This window comes from Mus musculus, chromosome 7 (genome assembly GCF_000001635.26).
Source record: "Mus musculus strain C57BL/6J chromosome 7, GRCm38.p6 C57BL/6J".
Classification (NCBI taxonomy): domain Eukaryota; kingdom Metazoa; phylum Chordata; class Mammalia; order Rodentia; family Muridae; genus Mus; species Mus musculus.
Genome location: NC_000073.6, coordinates 59,899,377 through 59,915,156, shown reverse-complemented (window position 1 = coordinate 59,915,156; position 15,780 = coordinate 59,899,377). Strand labels below are relative to the sequence as shown.

Below are 15,780 nucleotides of genomic sequence, written 5' to 3'. Positions count from 1 at the left end.
GGTATAGTAGCCTGGGCTGGCATTTGTGTTCTCTTAGTGTCAGTATAACATCTGTGCAGGATATTCTGGCTTTCATAGTCTCTGGTGAAAAATCTGGTGTAATACTGATAGGTCTGCCTTTATATGTTACTTGACCTTTTTCCCTTACTGCTTTTAATATTCTATCTTTATTTAGTGCATTTGTTGTTCTGATGATTATGTGTCGGGAGGAATTTCTTTTCTGGTCCAGTCTATTTGGAGTTCTGTAGGCTTCTTGTATGTTCATGGGCATCTTTTTCTCTAGGCTTGGGAAGTTTTCTTCTATAATTTTGTTGAGGTTATTTGCTGGCCCTTTAAGTTGAAAATCTTCATTCTCATCAATTCCTATTATCCGTAGGTTTGGTCTTCTCATTGTGTCCTGGATTTCCTGGATGTTTTGAGTTAGGATCTTTTTGCATTTTCCATTTTCTTTGATTGTTGTGCTGATGTTCTTTATGGAATCTTCTGCACCTGAGATTCTCTCTTTCATCTGTTGTATTCTGTTGCTGATGCTCGCATCTATGTTTCAAGATTTCTTTCCTAGGATTTCTATCTCCAGTGTTGCCTCACTTTGTGTTTTCTTTATTGTGTCCACTTCCCTTTTAGGTCTAATATGGTTTTGTTCATCTCCATCACCTGTTTGGAAGTGTTTTCCTCTTTTTCTTTAAGGACTTGTAATTCTTTAGCAGTACTCTCCTGTATTTCTTTAAGTGAGTTATTAAAGTCCTTCTTGATGTCCTCTGCCATCATCACGAGATATGCCTTTAAATCTCGGTCTAGCTTTTAGGGTGTGTTAAGGTACCCAGGACTGGTTGAGGTGGGAGTGCTGGGTTCTAATGATGGTGAGTTGTCTTGGTTTTTGTTGGTAAGATTCTTTTTTTTTCCATTTTTATTAGGTATTTAGCTCATTTACATTTCCAATGCTATACCAAAAGTCCCCCATACCCACCCACCCCCACTCCACTACCCACCCACACCCCCTTTTTGGCCCTGGCGTTCCCCTGTACTGGGGCATATAAAGTTTGCGTGTCCAATGGGCCTCTCTTTCCAGTGATGGCCGACTAGGCCATCCTTTGATACATATGCAGCTAGAGTCAAGAGCTCCGGGGTACTGGTTAGTTCATAATGTTGTTCCACCTATAGGGTTGCAGATCCCTTTATCTCCTTGGGTACTTTCTCTAGCTCCTCCATTGGGAGCCCTGTGATCCATCCGTTAGCTGACTGTGAGCATCCACTTCTGTGTTTGCTAGGCCCCGGCATAGTCTCACAAGAGACAGCTACATCTGGGTCCTTTCGATAAAATCTTGCTAGTGTATGCAATGGTGTCAGCGTTTGGATGCTGATTATGGGGTGGATCCCTGGATATGGCAGTCTCTACATGGTCCATCCTTTCATCTCAGCTCCAAACTTTGTCTCTGCAACTCCTTCCATGGGTGTTTTGTTCCCACTTCTAAGGAAGGGCATAGTGCCCACACTTCAGTCTTCATTTTTCTTGAGTTTCATATGTTTAGGAATTTGTATCTTATATCTTGGGTATCCTAGGTTTTGGGCTAGTATCCACTTATCAGTGAGTACATATTGTGTGAGTTCCTTTGTGAATGTGTTACCTCACTCAGGATGATGCCCTCCAGGTCCATCCATTTGGCTAGGAATTTCATAAATTCATTCTTTTTAATAGCTGAGTAGTACTCCATTGTGTAGATGTACCACATTTTCTGTATCCATTCCTCTGTTGAGGGGCATCTGGGTTCTTTCCAGCTTCTGGCTATTATAAATATGGCTGCTATGAACATAGTGGAGCATGTGTCCTTCTTACCAGTTGGGGCATCTTCTGGATATATGCCCAGGAGAGGTATTGCTGGATCCTCCGGTAGTACTATGTCCAATTTTCTGAGGAACCGCCAGACTGATTTCCAGAGTGGTTGTACAAGCCTGCAATCCCACCAACAATGGAGGAGTGTTCCTCTTTCTCCACATCCACATCAGCATCTGCTGTCACCTGAATTTTTGATCTTAGCCATTCTGACTGGTGTGAAGTTGAATCTCGGGGTTGTTTTGATTTGCATTTTCCTGATGATTAAGGATGTTGAACATTTTTTTTTTCAGGTGCTTCTCTGCCATTCGGTATTCCTCAGGTGAGAATTCTTTGTTCAGTTCTGAGCCCCATTTTTTAATGGGGTTATTTGATTTTCTGAAGGCCACCTTATTGAGTTCTTTATATATGTTGGATATATATTAGTCCCCTATCTGATTTAGGATAGGTAAAGATCCTTTCCCAATCTGTTGGTGGTCTTTTTGTCTCATTAACAGTGTCTTTTGCCTTGCAGAAAATTTGGAGTTTCATTAGGTCCCATTTGTCAATTCTTGATCTTAAAGCACAAGCCATTACTGTTCTGTTCAGGAATTTTTCCCCTGTGCCCATATCTTCAAGGCTTTTCCCCACTTTCTCCTCTATAAGTTTCAGTGTCTCTGGTTTTATGTGAAGTTCCTTGATCCACTTAGATTTGACCTTAGTACAAGGAGATAAGTATGGATCGATTCGCATTCTTCTACATGATAACAACCAGTTGTGCCAGCACCAATTGTTGAAAATGTTGTCTTTCTTCCACTGGATGGTTTTAGCTCCCTTGTCGAAGATCAAGTGACCATAGGTGTGTGGGTTCATTTTTGGGTCTTCAATTCTGTTCCATTTGTCTACTTGTCTGTCACTATACCAGTACCATGAAGTTTTTATCACAATTGCTTTGTAGTAAAGCTTTAGGTCAGGCATGGTGATTCCACCAGAAGTTCTTTTATCCTTGAGAAGAGTTTTTGCTATCCTCGTTTTTTTGTTATTCCAGATGAATTTGCAAATTGCTCCTTCTAATTCGTTGAAGAATTGAGTTGGAATTTTGATGGGGATTGCATTGAATCTGTAGATTGCTTTTGGCAAGATAGCCATTTTTACAATGTTGATCCTGCCAATCCATGAGCATGGGAGATCTTTCCATCTTCTGAGATCTTCTTTAATTTCTTTCTTCAGAGACTTGAAGTTTTTATCATACAGATCTTTCACTTCCTTAGTTAGAGTCACGCCGAGATATTTTATATTATTTGTGACTATTGAGAAGGGTGTTGTTTCCCTAATTTCTTTCTCAGCCTGTTTATTCTTTGTATAGAGAAAGGCCATTGACTTGTTTGAGTTAATTTTATATCCAGCTACTTCACCGAAGCTGTTTATCAGGTTTAGGAGTTCTCTGGTGGAATTTTTAGGGTCACTTATATATACTATCATATCATCTGCAAAAAGTGATATTTTGACTTCATCTTTTCCAATTTGTATCCCCTTGATCTCCTTTTGTTGTCGAATTGCTCTGGCGAATACTTCACGTCCTATGTTGAAAAGGTATGGAGAAAGTTGGCAGCCTTGTCTAGTCCCTGATTTTAGTGGGATTGCTTCCAGCTTCTCTCCATTTACTTTGATGTTGGCTACTGGTTTGCTGTAGATTGCTTTTATCATGTTTAGGTATGGGCCTTGAATTCCTGATCTTTCCAAAACTTTTATCATGAATGGGTGTTGGATCTTGTCAAATGCTTTTTCTGCATCTAACGAGATGATCATGTGGTTTTTGTTTTTTAGTTTGTTTATATACTGGTTTACATTGATGGATTTCCATATATTAAACCATCCCTGCATCCCTGGAATAAAACCTACTTGGTCAGGATGGATGATTGCTTTAATGTGTTCTTGGATTCGGTTAGTGAGAATTTTATTGAGGATTTTTGCATTGATATTCATAAGAGAAATTGGTCTGAAGTTCTCTATCTTTGTTGGATCTTTCTGTGGTTTAGGTATCAGAGTAATAGTGGCTTCATAAAATGAGTTGGGTAGAGTACCTTCTTCTTCTATCTTGTGAAAAAGTTTGTGCAGAACTGGAATTAGATCTTCTTTGAAGGTCTGATAGAACTCTGCACTAAACCCGTCTGGTCCTGGGCTTTTTTTGGCTGGGAGACTATTAATAACTGCTTCTATTTCTTTAGGGGATATGGGACTGTTAAGAAGGTTAACTTGATCCTGATTCTACTTTGGTACCTGGTATCTGTCCAGAAATTTGTCCATTTTGTCCAGGTTTTCCAGTTTTGTTGAGTATAGCCTTTTGTAGAAGGATCTGATGGTGTTTTGGATTTCTTCAGGATCTGTTGTTATGTCTCCCTTTTCAGTTTTGATTTTGTTAATTAGGATTTTGTCCCTGGGCCCTCTAGTGAGTCTAGCTAAGGGTTTATCTATCTTGTTGATTTTCTCAAAGAACCAACTCCTCGTTTGGTTAATTCTTTGAATAGTTCTTCTTGTTTCCACTTGGTTGATTTCACCCCTGAGTTTGATTATTTCCTGCCGTCTACTCCTCTTGGGTGAATTTGCTTCCTTTTTTTCTAGAGCTTTTAGATGTGTTGTCAAGCTGCTAGTATGTGTTCTCTCCCGTTTCTTCTTGGAGGCACTCAGAGCTATGAGTTTCCCTCTTAGAAATGCTTTCATTGTGTCCCATAGGTTTGGGTATGTTGTGGCTTCATTTTCATTAAACTCTAAAAAGTCTTTAATTTCTTTCTTTATTCCTTCCTTGACCAAGGTATCATTGAGAAGAGTGTTGTTCAGTTTCCACGTGAATGTTGGCTTTCCATTATTTATGTTGTTATTGAAGATCAGTCTTAGGCCATGGTGGTCTGATAGAATACATGGGACAATTTCAATATTTTTGTATCTGTTGAGGCCTGTTTTGTGACCAATTTTATGGTCGATTTTGGAGAAGGTCCCGTGAGGTGCTGAGAAGAAGGTATATCCTTTTGTTTTAGGATAAAATGGTCTGTAGATATCTGTCAGGTCCATTTGTTTCATAACTTCTGTTAGTTTCACTGTGTACCTGTTTAGTTTCTGTTTCCACGATCTGTCCATTGATAAAAGTGGTGTGTTGAAGTCTCCCACTATTATTGTGTGAGGCGCAATGTGTGCTTTGAGCTTTACTAAAGTGTCTTTAATGAATGTGGCTGCCCTTGCATTTGGAGCGTAGATATTCAGAATTGAGAGTTCCTCTTGGAGGATTTTACCTTTGATGAGTATGAAGTGTCCCTCCTTGTCTTTTTTGATAACTTTGGGTTGGAAGTCGATTTTATCCGATATTAGAATGGCTACTCCAGCTTGTTTCTTCAGACCATTTGCTTGGAAAATTGTTTTCCAGCCTTTCACTCTGAGGTAGTGTCTGTCTTTTTCCCTGAGATGGGTTTCCTGTAAGCAGCAGAATTTTGGGTCCTGTTTGTGTAGCCAGTCTGTTAGTCTATGTCTTTTTATTGGGGAATTGAGTCCATTGATATTAAGAGATATTAAGGAAAAGTAATTGTTGCTTCTTTTTATTTTTGTTGTTAGGGTTGGCATTCTGTTCTTGTGGCTGTCTTCTTTTTGGTTTGTTGAGGGATTACTTTCTTGCTTGTTTTAGGGCGTTAATTCCGTCCTTGTATTGCTTCTTTTCTGTTATTATCCTTTGAAGGGCTGGATTCTTAGAAAGATATTGTGTGAATTTGGTTTTGTCGTGGAATACTTTGGTTTCTCCATCTATGGTAATTGAGAGTTTTGCCGGGTATATTAGCCTGGGCTGGCATTTGTGTTCTCTTAGTGTCTGTATAACATCTGTCCAGGCTCTTCTGGCTTTCATAGTCTCTGGTGAAAAGTCTGGTGTAATTCTGATAGGCCTTCCTTTATATGTTACTTGACCTTTCTCCCTTACTGCTTTTAATATTCTATCTTTATTTAGTGCATTTGTTGTTCTGATTATTATGTGTCGGGAGGAATTTCTTTTCTGGTCCAGTCTATTTGGAGTTCTGTAGGCTTCTTGTATGATCATGGGCATCTCTTTCTTTATGTTTGGGAAGTTTTCTTCAATTATTTTGTTGAAGATATTAGCTGGCCCTTTAAGTTGAAAATCTTCATTCTCATCAATTCCTATTATCCGTAGGTTTGGTCTTCTCATTGTGTCCTGGATTACCTGGATGTTTTGAGTTAGGATCCTTCTGCATTTTGTATTTTCTTTGACTGTTGTGTCGATGTTCTCTATGGAGTCTTCTGCACCTGAGATTCTCTCTTCCATTTCTTGTATTCTGTTGCTGATGCTCGCATCTATGGTTCCAGATCTCTTTCCTAGGGTTTCTATCTCCAGCGTTGCCTCGCTTTGGGTTTTCTTTATTGTGTCTACTTCCCTTTTTAGTTCTAGTATGGTTTTGTTCATTTCCATCACCTGTTTGGATGTGTTTTCCTGTTTTTCTTTAAGGACTTCTACCTGTTTGGTTGTGTTTTCCTGCTTTTCTTGAAGTGCCTGTAACTCTTTAGCAGTGCTCTCCTGTAATTCTTTAAGTGACTTATGAAAGTCCTTCTTGATGTCCTCTATCATCATCATGAGAAATGTTTTTAAATCTTGGTCTAGATTTTCGGTTGTTTTGGGGTGCCCAGGACTAGGTGGGGTGGGAATGCTGCGTTCTGATGATGGTGAATGGTCTTGATTTCTGTTAGTAGGATTCTTACATTTGCCTTTCGCCATCTGGTAATCTCTGAAGCTAGCTGTTATAGTTGTCACTGTTAAGAGCTTGTTCTTCAGGTGACTCTGTTAGCCTCTATAAGCAGACCTGGGAGGGTAGCTCTCTCCTTAGTTTCAGTGGGCAGAGTATTCTCTGCAGGCAAGCTCTCTTCTTGCAGGGAAGGTACCCAGATATTTGGTGTTCGAACCGGCCTCCTGGCAGGCACTGTGTTCCACTCACCAGAGGTCTTAGGATCCCGTGGGGAATCCTGTGTGGGCCCTTGCAGTTGTCGGGCGAGTCCGCTGGCAAGGTACCCCGGGGCTCGAGTGGAGCAGAAGGGGCTTGTGCCCCAGGTCAGGCCCGGGTAGTCTGCTTCCCTATTTCCCACAGTCTCAGGTTCTGCGTGATTGGATTGGGGCAGGCGCTGTGTTCCACTCACCAGAGGTCTTAGGATCCCGTGGGGAATCCTGTGTGGGCCCTTGCGGGTGTAGGGCGAGTCCGCTGGCAAGGTACCCTGGGGCTCGAGTGGAGCAGAAGGGGCTTGTGCCCCAGGTCAGGCCTGGGTAGTCTGCTTCCCTATTTCCCACAGTCTCAGGTTCTGCGCAATTGGATTGGGGCAGGCGCTGGGTTCCACTCACCAGAGGTCTTAGGATCCCATGGGGAATCCTGTGTGGGCCCTTGCGGGTGTCGGGCGAGTCTGCTGGCAAGGTCGTTAGTAAGATTCTTATGTGTGCCTTTCGCCATCTGATAATCTCTGGAGTCAGTTTTTTTTTAGTTGTCTCTGGTTAGAGCTTGTTCCTTTCGTGATTATCTTAGCCTCTACCAGCAGACCTGGGAGACTAGATCTCTCCTGAGTTTCAGTGGTTAGAGTACTCTCTGCAGGCAAGTTCTCCTCTTGCAGAGAAGGTGCACATGTTGGACTTGCCTCCTGGCAGAAGATGAAGTCCCGAAGCAGGGCCTGTCCCAGAAGCTGTTAGCTTCTGTCGTCCACACTCTCACTGTGCAGACTAGTCTTGGCAGGATTCAGGAATGAAGATGGCTCCTGCAGATGCTCCATCAAAGCCCTCCTGGACGGGGTGGACACTTCTTTTCTGGCAGGGAAGGTGCCTGGATATCTGCAGCCTGAAACAGGGTCTGCCACAGAAGTTCTGTGGCTCCTGCCTGTCCCAGATGCTGTTAGCTTTTGTAGTCCACACTCTCACCTGTGCAGACTAGTCTTGGCAGCATCCGGGAACAAAGATGGCTCCCGCAGATGCTCTCCAGGATTCTCTTTTATTTTATAGAAAATATTAACTTCTGAGGGAGAACATGCCATATATTTCTGGATTTAGCTTACCTTACTCAGGGTGATTTTTTTTCTAGGTCCATCCATTTACCTACAAAATTTATGTTGCCATTTTTTTAACACTGTTTTTAGTAAATGTACTGTATTTTCTTCGGGGGGGAGGTATTGAGCCAGGGTTTCTCTGTAGCTCTGTCTGTCCTGGAACTCACTCTATAGATCAGGCCAGCCTCAAACTCAGAAATCTGCCTGATGCTGCCTTCCCTATGCTTGGAATAAAGGTGTGCGCCACGATGCCTGGCACTGTTTTTTTTGTTTGTTTGTTTTTTGTTTTTTTTACCCATTTTTCTGTTTAGTGACATCTACATAGTTTTCAGTTTTTCGTTATTAGGAATATGTGTGCTATGTACATAGTTCAACAAGTGTCCTTGTGATAGGATGGAACATACTTTGTGTTTATTGCCCAGGTGTGGTATAAGTAGGTCATGAAGTAGATTAATTTCCAATTTTCTGAGAAAACTCCATATTGACTTCTAAAGTGACTGTATAAGGTTACATTACCATTATCACTGTAAAATCTTGCTTGTTGGTTCCCATCCTTGCCAGCATGAGCAGGCACTTGACATTCTTATACTAGAAATTCTGACAGGTGTAACATAGAATTACAAAATAATTTAGAATTTAAATCTCCGGATAGTTTTGAATGTTACCTAAGAAGAATTTCTTGAAATGAAGTTCATCTGTTAATAATTCTGGGTTTAGATCTGTACCTCCTTTTTTACTGGAATGTTTGTTTTATAGATTTCTTCTTGAATTTTTATGTATTTTGGATATTAGACATCTGTCAGATGTGAAGTTGGTGAAGATATCTTCAAATTCTATAGGCCAAAATAAGTAATGTTGAAGATGTCTTTTGTTATACAGAAGGCCATCAGTTGCATGATATCTCATGTATAAAAGATTACTCTTAGAGCCTATGATACTAGTGTTTTATCATGAAAATATATTCTATACTTAGTAATTAAAGGTTACCCATTCTATGTTCCCTTTTAGTAGGTTCAGTGTATGTAGAGAAGATGCTACATAAGTGCTGGGGACCAGGAACCGCCCATGTGTGCTATTTGTTTGATGACTCAGTTTTTGGAAAATATTCCGGGTCTAGGTTGCTGCTACAGTTGGTATTCCATCCCCTACAGCATTTTCAAGTCCTTACCTTAACTGTTCTATAGAAGTCACTTAATTCAGTCCAATGATGGACTGTAAGTATACATTCTATCTCAGGTAATTGCTGGTAGGGACTTACAGAGAATAAATGTACACAAGTTGAAACAAGCAAAAATAGAAGAAGTTGATCAAGGAGAGAGAGAAGGAGAGAGAGAGAGAGAGAGAGAGAGAGAGAGAGAGAGAGAGAGAGAGAGAGAGAGAGAGAGAGGTGCTTTTCAGCTGACCCTAATTAAGCCTGCTACCTATGAGGTAGAATTATGAACCCTCAGAGGAGATTGATTTTGCATCATGCAAAGATCCAGAAGTATTGATCAGAGAAGGACTGGAGCCATGATTGAAGGCTCAAAAGTTGTTTGCTTAGATATCCATGGAGGCCCAATTTGGCTGGTGGACTTATTCAGAGCTGCCTCCTCCTTCTTCGTCAAAAAGGCAAGGGGACCAATGATTGCCCTTGTTATTGGCTTTTTCTGACTGGATAATTGGAGAAGAGCCTTCATTCCCTTGAAAACTTTGCTCAAGACACTGGTGGAGGAAGTTGATGGCTTGGACCTAAGAGAAAGTGTTGAGTACCTGTATTGCAGCTCACATATCATCCTTAAGTCCTTAGAGGGAGCTGAGGACCCAGCAAGCACTTGAGAGCAGAGGGCGTGGCATGTTCACATCCAAGGCCTGAGAGTAACAGCAAGTGAGATCTGGAAGGGCAGTGTGAAGAGGTTGGTAAGAGCAGGAGTGTTGAGGGTGCCTGTGAGATATGACAAGCCCATAGTACATGGTAAGCCCATAATCCATGTGGTTTTGCATTGGTCCCACTGTAATTGGGGCATGTTCTCTGTGCTGTCATCACAGGGTTGCATTCCCTTTCCAGTATGGTACATGGAAAACATGCAGAGGAAATGGCCCCACAGCATTGGCTGAGTGTTTATGTCGTCCAACCGAGTCTCCATCGAACAGTTGTGGTATGGTGACTTGGCCTAGGTCACCTGAGTTAAAAGGTAAGGAACATGGGAATTGCTGCATGAATTCTAGGTGCCCAGGTCTTGGTGGAGCAGGGAACGGCTGCCATTGATATGTCCAGGCCTTTTGGGACATGGAGCATGCCTAGGGCCTCTGCTTTCTCCCAGGTTTGGAGCTTCGGCCCATTGTTCCCTGGCAGTGGATTGGCAGTGTCCAGAAGTCCATTGCTCTCCCCAAAGCCAGAGCACTCCAGAGTACTGGAACAACTTTATGCAATGCACTCCAACGTGCTTGGATCTATGATGATTCCCAGTCAAACATTCCTTGGAAAAGCTGAACAAAATGAGTGAAAACTCTGTACCGCCAATCACATAGGAACTGAGGTCCAGCATCTTGGGTCTCCCAGGTGCTATGGGCGTCAGGCACAGGCTGCCCAACCACTCCATTGTTCCTGACTTCTTCGGGCTCTAGCCAGACTCTCCAGAGACAGGTGAGTGCTTGGCCTACTCTGCCAAAAATCCATGGCGTAGGACACAGCAGGTCCTTAAGCTCTGGTGGCTTGCTCCCTTTGCTGTAGTGGAGATGCTTGGCAGATACTCAGTAGGTAGTCGTGCTAGGTCCAAGGAGAGGGCCCCAGCCATTGTGGAATGTAGACTGTGAGGCAAAAGTAGCAGTGGCAGTGGCACCAAATCTTGGCCTTTCACATGGGAATATCTGGCAGTGGACTCAGGCTTCTCAGAAGCACTTATATGAATTTTAACCCTGTTGCATTGCTTTACGTAGTCAATAGAATGCAGGCTGCTGGTAGAGTATAGCTTGACCCTGTAGCATGTAAACGGGACTGTGTAAATGTTGTCTGTTCAGGTGGTGAACAGAAGCCTCTGTGTCCCTGGCAGCTTGGAAGATTCCCGGGCGATTGGCTTGGAAATAGAGAAGGAGCTAAGCCTTGGAGGTGATGGCAGGCACCTCACGGGTCAGTTTGCACCACATTTAAACACTTACCTGGGTCTGTAGACAGAAGAAACTTTGATGGACTCGCTGGGAGCATGAGACTCGCAGACCTGTGTCTCGATAGATTTGGTGAAATAACTTTTGTTGGAATCTCTTCTTTGGTAGTTGCTGTTGCTTTGGATGTTGTTGAAGGGATATCCTTGGTATATTTGGACCTTGTTGTCAGCCTCCTTGGCAAGGTCAAAGGGAAAGTCTAGGAACAGTTCTTGCACCCACAGCCTTAGGAGAACCATCTTGGTGAGGGACCCTCTAAATTAGAGACCAAGGTGTCATGGGACCTTTCTTTTCGATGTTTTGGACTAACTCTTCTGGAAAGACAAGTTGCTAGTGTGCATAGGAAGGAGGTTTCAACAGGGCACATCGTGTTTTGCAAATCCACCTTGAGAGCCAATCTCACGGGAATCATCAGGGAGAACATAATTTCTTGGATGCAGACTGCATTTGACACACTAAGATAACTTGAGTCAAGTCGGATCCTGGCCTGTGGTAGTTCTGCACAATGGGATTTTCATTAGTGTGAGAAGCTGAGCAGTATAGTCTGAGAAGTTTTCACCAGAAGAGCTCAAAGCAGGGGTAGATGGCCAAAAGCAATCTCATGAGAGAGGTGGAAGTCTTCACAACAGACAAAATGAGCACTGGACAGGTGGACAGAAATAGGGACTGGCTGCCACAGCAAGGAATGTCTCAGGGTAAAAGACACACACACACACACACACACACACACACACACACACACACACATACACACACACACACACACACACTAACACAGAGAGAAGGAGAGGGGGGGATTCTTTTCAGCTGTGAAAATGAAGCCTGCTTCCCATGAGCTGGAATTCTGAACCCTCAGAGGAGTTTGATTTTACCTCATGGAAAGACCCAGAAGTAATGATCAGAGGACTGGAGCAATGATTGAAGGCTCAAAAGTTGTTTGCTTAGATATCCATGGAGGCCCAATTTTGCTGGTGGAATTATTCAGAGCTGCCTCCTTCTTCTTCGTCAGCATAAGCAAGTGGACCTATGATTGCCCTTGTTTTTGGCTTTTTCTGACTGGATGCTTGGAGATGAGCCTTCATTTCCCTGAAAACTTTGCTCAGGACACTGGTGGAGGAAGTTGATGGCTTGGACCTAAGAGAAAATGATGAGTATCTGTATTTCACCTCACATATCATCGTAAAGTCCTTAGAGGGAGCTGAGTATCAAGCAAGCACTTGAGAGCAAAGGGCATGACATGTTCACATCCAAGGCCGGAGAGTAACAGCAAGTGAGATCTGGAAGGGCAGTGTGAAGAAGTTGGTAAGAGCAGGAGTTTTGAGGGTGTCTGTGAGATATGACAAGCCCAAAGTACATGGTAAGCCCATAATCCATGTGGATTTGAATTGGTCCCAATGTAATCAGGGCATGTTCTCTGTGCTCTCTTCTAGGGCTGCATTCCCTTTCTAGTATGGTCCATGAAAAACATGCAGAGGAAATGGCCCCAAAGCATTGGCTGAGAGTTTATGTCGTCCAACTGAGTCTCCATTGAACTGTTGTGGTGTTGCTGACTTGCCCTAGGTCACCTGAGTTAAAAGGTAAGGAACATGGGAATTGCTGCATGAATTCTAGGTGCCCAGGTCTTGGTGGAGCAGGGAACGGCTGCCATTGATTATGTCCAGGCCCTTCGGGACATGGAGCATGCCTAGGGCCCTGGTTTCTCCCATGTTTGGAGCTTTGGCCCATTGTTCCCTGGCAGTAGATTGGCAGTCCAGCAGTCCATTGCTCTCCCCAAAGCCAAAGCACTCCAGAGTACTGGAACCACTTGATGCAATGCACTCCAACGAGCTTGGATCTATGATGATTCCCAGTCAAACATTCCTTGGAAAAGCTGAACAAAATGAGTGAAAACTCTGTACCGCCACTCTCATCGGAACTGAGGTCCAGCATCTTGGGTCTCCCAGGTGCTATGGGCGTCAGGCACAGGCTGCCCAACCACTCCATTGTTCTTGACTTCTTCGGGCTCTAGCCAGACTCTCCAGAGACAGGTGTGTGCTTGGCCTATTCTGACAAAAATCCATGGTCTAGGACACAGCAGGTCCTTAAGCTCTGGTGGCTTGCTCCCTTTGCTGTAGTGGAGATGCTTGGCAGATACTCAGTAGGTAGTCGTGCTAGGTCCAAGGAGAGGACCCCAGCCATTGTGGAATGTAGACTGTGAGGCAAAAGTAGCAGTGGCAGTGGCACCAAATCTTGGCCTTTCACATGGGAATATCTGGCAGTGGACTCAGGCTTCTCAGAAGCACTTATATGAATTTAAACCCTGTTGCATTGCTTTACGTAGTCAATAGAATGCAGGCTGCTGGTAGAGTGTAACTTGACCCAGTAGCATGTAAACGGGACTGTGTGAATGTTGTCTGTTCAGGTGATGAACAGAAGCCTCTGTGTCCCTGGCAGCTTGGATGTTTCCCGGGCGATTGGCTTGGAATAGAGAAGGAGCTAAGCCTTGGAGGTGATGGCAGGCACCTCACGGGTCAGTTTGCACCACATTTACACACTTACCTGTGTCTGTAGATGGATGAAACTTTGATGAACTCGCTGGGAGCATGAGACTTGCAGACCTGTGTCTCGATAGATTTGTTGAAATAACTTTGGTAGGAAACTCCTCTTTGGTAGGTGCTGTTGCTTTGGATGTTGTTGAAGGGATATCCTTGGTATATTTGGACATAGTTGTCAGCCTCCTTGTCTAGGTCAAAGGGAAAGTCTAGGAACAGTTCTTGCACCCACAGCCTTAGGAGAACCATCTTGGTGAGGGACCCTCTAATTTAGAGACCAAAGTGTCATGGGACCTTTCTTTTCAATTTTTTGGCCTAACAGTTCTGGAAAGGCAAGTTGATAGTGTGCATAGGAAGGAGGTTTCAGCAGGGCACATCGTGTTTTGCAAATCCACCTTGAGAGCCATGCTCATGGGGATCATCAGGGAGAAAATAAGTTCTTGGATGCAGACTGCATTTGACACACTAAGATAACTTGAGTCAAGTTGGATCCTGGCCTGTGATAATTCTGCACGATGGGATTTTCAATAGTGTGAGAAGCTGAGCAGTATAGTCTGAGAACTTTTCACCAGAAGAGATCAAAGTAGGGGTGGATGGCCAAAAGCAATCTCATGAGAGAGGTGGAAGTCTTCACAACAGACAAAATGAGCACTGGACAGGTGGACAGAAATAGGGACTGGCTGCCACAGCAAGGAATGTCTCAGGGTAAAAGACACACACACACAAACACACACATACACACACACACACACACACTAACACAGAGAGAAGGAGAGAGAGGGGGGATTCTTTTCAGCTGTGCAAATGAAGCCTGCTTCCCATGAGCTGGAATTCTGAACCCTCAGAGGAGTTTGATTTTACCTCATGCAAAGACCCAGATGTAATGATCAGAGAAGGACTGGAGCCATGATTGAAGGCTCAAAATTTGTTTGCTTAGATATCCATGGAGGCCCAATTTTGCTGGTGGACTTATTCAGAGCTGCCTCCCCCTTCTTCTTCAGCATAGGCAAGGGGCCCTATGATTGCCCTTGTTATTGGCTTTTTCTGACTGGATGCTTGGATAAGAGCCTTCATTCCCTTGAAAACTTTGCTGAGGACACTGGTGGAGGAAGTTGATGGCATGGACGTAAGAGAAAGTGTTGAGTACCTGTATTGCAGATCACATATCATCCTTAAGTCCTTAGAGGGAGCTGAGGACCCAGCAAGCACTTGAGAGCAAAGGGCATGGCATGTTCACATCCAAGGCCTGAGAGTAACAGCAAGTGAGATCTGGAAGGGCAGTGTGAAGAGGTTGGTAAGAGCAGGAGTGTTGAGGGTGCCTGTGAGATATGACAAGCCCATAGTACATGGTAAGCCCATAATCCATGTGGTTTTGCATTGGTCCCACTGTAATCGGGGCATGTTCTCTGTGTTGTCTTCACAGGGTTGCATTCCCTTTCCAGTATGATCCATAGAAAACATGCAGAGGAAATGGCCCCACAGCATTGGCTGAGTGTTTATGTCGTCCAACTGAGTCTCCATCGAACTGTTGTGGTGTTGCTGACTTGCCCTAGGTCACCTGAGTTAAAAGGTAAGGAACATGGGAATTGCTGCATGAATTCTAGGTGCCCAGGTCTTGGTGGAGCTGGGAACGGCTGCCATTGATATGTCCAGGCCCTTCAGGACATGGAGCATGCCTAGGGCGTCTGGTTTCTCCCAGGTTTGGAGCTTCGGCCCATTGTTCCCTGGCAGTGGATTGGCAGTGTCCAGCAGTCCATTGCTCTCCCCAAAGCCAAAGCACTCCAGAGTACTGGAACCACTTTATGCAATGCACTCCCACCTGCTCGGATCTATGATGATTCCCAGTCAAACATTCCTTGGAAAAGCTGAACAAAATGAGTGAAAACTCTGTACCGCCACTCTCATCGGAACTGAGGTCCAGCATCTTGGGTCTCCCAGGTGCTATGGGCGTCAGGCACAGGCTGCCCAACCACTCCATTGTTCTTGACTTCTTCGGGCTCTAGCCAGACTCTCCAGAGACAGGTGTGTGCTTGGCCTATTCTGACAAAAATCCATGGTCTAGGACACAGCAGGTCCTTAAGCTCTGGTGGCTTGCTCCCTTTGCTGTAGTGGAGATGCTTGGCAGATACTCAGTAGGTAGTCCTGCTAGGTCCAAGGAGAGGACCCCAGCCATTGTGGAATGTAGACTGTGAGGCAAAAGTAGCAGTGGCAGTGGCACCAAATCTTGGC

The 15,780-nt window shown here is 43.9% G+C and overlaps 1 long non-coding RNA gene and 3 other non-coding genes across 4 annotated transcripts in view; all 4 read left to right on the top strand.

The window, feature by feature from the left end:
- The window catches only part of Snhg14 (small nucleolar RNA host gene 14), a 1,177,441-nt gene that overhangs the window by 535,021 nt on the left and 626,640 nt on the right, over positions 1-15,780 (top strand). Inside the window, exons 27-29 of the long non-coding RNA NR_146211.1 lie at positions 9,908-10,053; positions 12,451-12,597; positions 14,975-15,121. This is a non-coding gene — a long non-coding RNA (small nucleolar RNA host gene 14). The remainder of the gene's footprint in view (positions 1-9,907; positions 10,054-12,450; positions 12,598-14,974; positions 15,122-15,780) is intronic.
- On the top strand, positions 10,309-10,402 carry Snord116l12. Its single transcript, XR_003947138.1, has one exon. It is a non-coding gene; the product is annotated as a small nucleolar RNA SNORD116 (small nucleolar RNA).
- Snord116l11 lies at positions 12,851-12,944 on the top strand. The gene has a single exon (XR_003947110.1). It is a non-coding gene; the product is annotated as a small nucleolar RNA SNORD116 (small nucleolar RNA).
- Positions 15,377-15,470, top strand: Snord116l10. The gene has a single exon (XR_003947109.1). It is a non-coding gene; the product is annotated as a small nucleolar RNA SNORD116 (small nucleolar RNA).